The following is a 6,648-nucleotide window of genomic DNA, read 5'->3' on the forward strand; positions in this document are numbered from 1 at the left end:
GGGAATCTTTCCTGACCAATGAGCTAGATTGCCTTGGACATTTCCCAATGGGCTTGGCCAGAGTCCAAAGTGGCTACTTTCTCACATACATATGCACCCACACACATTACCTGCATCATTCATACACGGACACACACACTTCCTAGTAGGGAAGCATTTTCCTTGCTCACTTTCTCAATGCTGAGCAGAAAATTTTCTCTCATTTTTGTTCGTATTTCCTGTCAGATGCCAATTGGATACAAAATCTTTTGACTGGGGAAAAGGAATGAAGTATGAGAAAAAATCAACCCTGGCTGTTCTTTAGAAGGTCAGAGGAAACGCAAATATTTTGGCCACCTAATGAGAAGGAAGGACTCACAGGAGAAGACCCTGATGCTGGGAACGATTGACAGAAAAAGGAGAGGGGGAACAGCAGAGGCTGAGGTGGCTGGATCAGATCACTGAGGTGGTTGGTGTGGGGTTGGGTGGACTCCGGGTGATGGTGGAGGACAGGAGAGCCTGGAGGAATGTTGTCCTTGGAGTTGTGATGGGTCAGACATGACTTTGCAACTAAACAATAACAACATGAGAAAAATGCTGGTGGCCAGATGGGGAGCCCTACCGATGGCCAATAGTTGGTACATGGGCCATTAGGTCCCTATACATGATCTAGAAACTTCTGCTTATCATTTAGTTGCCATTTATTGCACAATATAATGTAACTGGGACAGTACTCACCCTTCCAATGTCAGGAGTTGCACTGAAGCATGGTCTGCAAGGTATAATGAGCTATGACTTTTGGCAGTGACACCAGTACTGTTTGGGGTTCATCCATAAAGTTATTTTCACTAGACCATGAAAATTTCTCTGCACTTGCATATGATTATACACAATACCCAACACTCACCCCTGCTTTTCTATAACTTACACATGTGCCACAGCCATTTTCCCAGTATGAGCAACACTGGAAGGAAGGCATCTTGTGGCTATAGATACACAGTAACTGGAACACCTTTGCTTAAGGTAAGGGAGGGTGAATACCTACCTGGAGGTATGGGCTTCCCCACCTTGGCCTACCAGGATCTGGTTAATGCAGCCTCACCTATGGTCATGCCAAGGAAGTTTGTGGTGGACATTTGTATCTGGAATCCTGAGGTGAAGTTTCTGTAGAGATTTGTCCTTCCCACTTTGTTGGCAGTTTGGCTGTTTGTACAAAATGCCCTTCAACAGAGTACCAATCACCAGGTTCCAACTTATCCGCTCTTACATTCTAGGAACATGAGGGCAGGATGACGTTGCTATGTGATGTGCTATGTGATGTGGACGTTCCCTGGCTGGGTATAATATATCTGTAGTGGTGTACCATGATTAGTTGTAGAGTTAGTGAGAATCCTGTCCTCCTCTGAAGCAGTGGAGGAGGAGGAGCTGGGATTGACAGTCATGATAGCCAGTATGGCATAACAGTGTTGGCCTGGGACTCAGGAATTGTGGGTTGTAGTCTCTCCTCAGCTCACTGGGTGACTTTGGCCCAGTCACTCGCTCTCAGATGAACTTACTTCACAGAGTTGCTGTGAGGATAAAGTGGTGAGGTGGATTCTGTAAAAGGCAGAAAAGAAACCGTCCCTTAATTTCAGTGGAAGTGTAATAACTTACGCCACCTCTTTGGCTGGCACAGTATGCTTTTGCAGGAATGGGAATGAGCTACAACCATCAACCACAGCAGGATGCCTCTTAAGCAGTGTCCCTCCGTCAGTATTTCCCTACCCTGCTTTTTCTGCTCTCTGTGCCTAAGTATATTGCTATGCCAGCAGAGTTTTGTGCTCTACCAGCATGAACAGGTTTGGGAGTGAGCCTATCCTACCTAGTAAGCATGACTTTATAACCTGCAGGGGATTACTCTGTACTGAGTCAGGCTTCAGTGGAGCCAGAGTTAGCCTGGGCCCCAGATTCTGCACTAACCACCAGGGAACATCAGTCCTTGTAATAGCAACTGCAGATGGTTGGCTGCCAACAGGATTGTAGCCAAAATAGGGACAATGAAGAACAACAAGGAAGTACTGGCATGCTTGGGAAAATGAAGAAAATTAAGAAGGCAAAAATACAAAATTTAAAAAGTTCTTCAAAATGAGTTCAGAGCTTAATGGCCACAAGTTGCTGTCTACTTGGGCAGTGGGGGTGGAATTGGGGTAGGAGAGGCAAGAATGGGCACAGAACAAAGTATTGTGGAAATCCATGGCTGGCTTGGGCACCACAAAGCAGCACTCTGTGCCACCTTTTGTTCCATGTCCCACTTGTATCAGGTATTGACAAAGGTGACACTGGACTGGACCATCTTCTCCAAAGAGAAACCATTATATTTCTATCTGTAGAAGATTCCAGGTCACAATATGCACTTCAAGGAGGCTTGAGCTTTAATATGTCCCTGAAACATGTGCACAAACTTTTCTAAAACAAAAAAGAAACTCCCATTTTTTCTGGAAACGTTTGATGTGCACCAAACTCTCCATGGAGCTCTTAGAAAAAATGGTGGATAATAAAATCTACATATTCTTACTTCTTCACTCAAAAACCAAGAAACCCAAATCTGCTTGCAGACACTTCAGTACCAGCTGTATGCCAGCTCCAAGCAACTGGAAATTCAGCTCTGCATGGAATGTCTTTGTCTGTCATAATACTTACATCTTACATGGACAGAGGAAAGGATTCATCAGTGTCAAAATCTGCATAGCCCCAAGTCCAGCCAGAAGTCTGCAGGACAATTCTTGGCTGTTTCAATGCCCTAGTGGAAATGAGTTCTGGAGAGGAAAGTGAGGATGAAAATAAATGTTCATCATTCACTTTTAGAAGCCAGTCTTCCACCCTTTCTAGATGCATCAAAAACCAAATAATTTTCTGGTATTTTAGAGTGAACATGAAAAACCCCCCAACATATTAAACCAAAACAATTGTTGAATTAAATACGTAGCCTGGCACCCAAGGGCAGCAATAAGAAATTACAGAACAATAGCCAGATCTTAGTTAAATCATGACATAGAAATGCAATTCTGAGGCTCACGGCCACAGTGGATGGGGTCTTGGCAACAATTAGGTTCTATGCCTTACAGATGGATAAATTTTCCACTGGTACAAAGCCAGCTAGACTTAAGAGCCTGAATGTCCCCTTCCAGTTCTAAGATTCTATTTTACATCTCATCATTACAACAAGCTTCAAGTAACTTAGGCTGAGAGTTGGTGACTGGCCCAAATGTACCCCATTAGCTTCATGGACCAGTGGCAACTAGAATCTAGGTCTTCTGAGTCTCATTGTTGTAACCGCTCCACCACAATGGCACTCAACTCATAAACAACACAGAGGTACACTTCAGTCATTCAAATTTCCACTGAAACCAAGGAACAGTTCCACCTGTTATACAATAGGATTATGGTGTCAGCTTCTACAGCATGAACAGTTGTGGGGAAAAACAGAATGTAGGCAGAGCTGATCCTACTCAGCAGAATCTGCAACCTTCAGCAACAAACCCCTAAAAATGATTGTGCTCTAACAGGAACATTGCTAAGACTGGGCTCCCAGTGCCCTGGATCAAAACCTGTTTCCCAGCAGCTCAGAATCTGTTCCACAAAGCCCTCAGTTTTGGTGTCAATGGACAGGGCCTTTTCTTTTACAGCTTAATTACCATTCAGGAAGTAACTTCAAGGGAACTGTACCTGGGGAGAACTTTCCCCTCCCCATATGTCTGCAGAAGAAGAAGAACAGCAACCTTTACCCAATTCTTTTGAAATATTCTGGGTCACTTGGATAATAGATTGTTTGCTGTTGCACCTGCGAAATTTAAATAAATCCTAGTACTTAAGTCTACATTTACATATGGAGGAAAAATAAATTAGCACATGTAATTTTATGCAGGTCTAGGCCCCAAATCTTTTCAGGGTGTAGCAAGGCTTCTACTCTCCAACCTGAACTTGTTTCAAAGACATTCCAGACTGATGTTTTCATTTTGCAGACAAACGGAATCCTTTTGGTTGAAGTTTCTAGCTGAGTCGTCCTCAAAATGACTTTTATGCTGATTTGTTAAGGGAGGGAAACAACCAACCAGATGTCATTCCACAGATGCTGATTCTGCCAGCAACAATTGATACTGATTGTAATGATAGTGTTTGCAGCCTGTGTGGAAGTCAAAAGCTTTTGGGTTTGGGAGCCTTTCCATACAGAAGGAGGTCCAAGTGCTAATCTTTCCTGTTCTTTTCCAATGTGGAAGTTACAGCACTAATAATTTAACATGGTACCCATACATTCAACAAAATGCCTTAGTCTGCTAGCAGAAACTTGTGGGACCAGCAATAAAATATTGCAGCATAGAAAGCTGATGTTCAGGGCTCAACCAAATCCATTCTATTCCTCCTTCCATCAATCATCTTTCAATTTCCCACCACAACCACCACCAGCCAGCCTTCTGTACCAATGGATTATGCTCAGTCCTCATATACTACACTTTTGTACGTCCATGTTTCTTTTCCTCTCTTCCACTGAGTTATTAGTGTTTTCCTACCCAGTCAACATTTTGTGTTATTCTGTATGGGACTGATTTGGGGATTCCCACTCCTTAAGGTTCCTTAAGATGCTTTCATAGAATCACAGAATACTAGAGTTGGAAGGGGCCAAGAAGACCACTGGGTCCAACCCTTGCTATTGCAGTCACCAATGTTCACTGTCCCATTCAGATAACCTTCCAGGTCCTTTTTGAGTGTCTCTAGTGTAGGAGAGCCCACAGCCTGTCCAGGCAACTGGTTCCACTGCCATATTGTTCTGACAGTGAGGAAACTTCTCCTGATATCTGGTCTGAATCTGGGTTTTGTGCCCCTGCAATCCTCAGTGTTCCCCTGAATCTGCTGCCATCTCCCTCTTGTGCATGGATGCTGCAATTTTGGCTACATGAGGTTGGGCCGTCCCCCTGGAATTTGGGAATTGAATACAAGATGTAAAAGTAATTATCCACCCTGTAAGAGGAGATTTCTATAAAATGCAAAATTATTTTAACAATCTTGCTTTCCCCCACTCCATTGCTGTCATGCTGATGAACTTTGCAATACGTTGTCATTGTATTAAGAATGCTTTTAGTAATCTGGTCCGTAGCCCAAGTCAAACTGACCTGGCTATAAGCTCTGAGAAGCTGTTCTCAAACAGCTCTACAACTATATATTATTTTCTGTGAGTGCAGCCAACCTGGGCCAGCTCCAGGTTAACTGGGGAGGTGACGAAACTGCCATCAGCATCATCCCAGCTACAAACACTGATGTCCTTAAGCATCTGGGACAAGCGTCCTCCCATGGAGTAAGGAAGTCACAATTAAGCCAAATTTGAATTGGCTTTGAAAACAAATCTCTGCATCCAGTACCCCCCACTTCAAAGCCTGGCCTCTGGGGGGTTTCCTGCTCCATGGCATCTTTTAAACACACAGCAGGCCCGTAGCCACCCTAAATGTCTGGAAAGTGGAGAGAAGCCAGGAGGGGAGTTAATCTCGTCTGAAGACATTTGTTATGACTGTTCTAATTTCTAGGTATTTTAGTAAGTAATTTTTTATCTTTTATCTTTTATATTGTCCATATTTTATGAATTTTAATGTATATTTTAAACAGCTACATTTATTGTAATATTGTATCTTATGGAGGTTTTTATTGCATTGTTGATTTTTTATGGACTGTATACCACCCGGAGAGCCCTGAACCGGGCTATAGGTTGTGATATATAAAATCAAAAAGTAAATAAACAAACCATGGATTGTTTTTATTTAATCCTTACCTTTATGACCATAATGCAACTTACTTTCAGAGATTTTCACTAAGCAGCTTCAGCCACTATTACAGTTCTTGCTACTCGTTAACAACAACAAAAGTTTTAAAACACCAAGATTAACCTGCTAGTAGAAAATACATCGCAAAGGGAGTACTCTTAGCTAGGAATATGTGAGGAGTCCATTTTGGGAGTGGGATCTCTTGGATTCCTTGGGCTCAGCTCTCCGGACCCTGACCTGCTTCTCCCAGCCATGAGTTGGCCTGGCTGGTGAGTGTGTACAAGCCGCATCCCTCGTCTGTGCACGTGACTTGCAGGCCTTGTTTGTGCTGCTCGACTGAACTTCCACGAGGGTTGGCAGGCTTCTCATCTTGCCTCCTCAGCGAAGCCTACTCTCTGATGGACAGTCTGATGGACAGGCCCAATGAATTCAATTACCATTGAATCATAGAGCTGCCAGGGACTACGTGCAGGGTCCAGTTTAAAGCATCGTTGACTGATGGCTTGAATACCTGCAGTGATGGACAGTCTACCACCATCCTGGACAGGTGGTTCCATTGCCTGAGTTTTTCCTGACAAAGCCTGCCTCCCAGGATCTTAATCCATTATTTTGTGTCTTATACTCTTGAATGAAAGAGAACAAGTCGCTGCCCTCTTGTTTGTGAAAATCTTTTAGGTACGTAAAAAATGCCATTCTATCTCCCTCTACCTCAGCAACCTCATCCTGAGGTTTTGAGGTAGGTTCTTCCTCTTTCCCCTCCCAGGTGTACCTGAATCACTGCATCACATGTTTCCTATGCATTCCAGAACCCAAAGTAATTTTGATTATGACACAATAAACACTTTTGCTGTAATTCTCCTCTCTTTCCTTGTATTTGCTG

This window comes from Varanus komodoensis, unplaced genomic scaffold (genome assembly GCF_004798865.1).
Source record: "Varanus komodoensis strain SLA01 unplaced genomic scaffold, ASM479886v1 scaffold39, whole genome shotgun sequence".
NCBI classification, from domain to species: domain Eukaryota; kingdom Metazoa; phylum Chordata; class Lepidosauria; order Squamata; family Varanidae; genus Varanus; species Varanus komodoensis.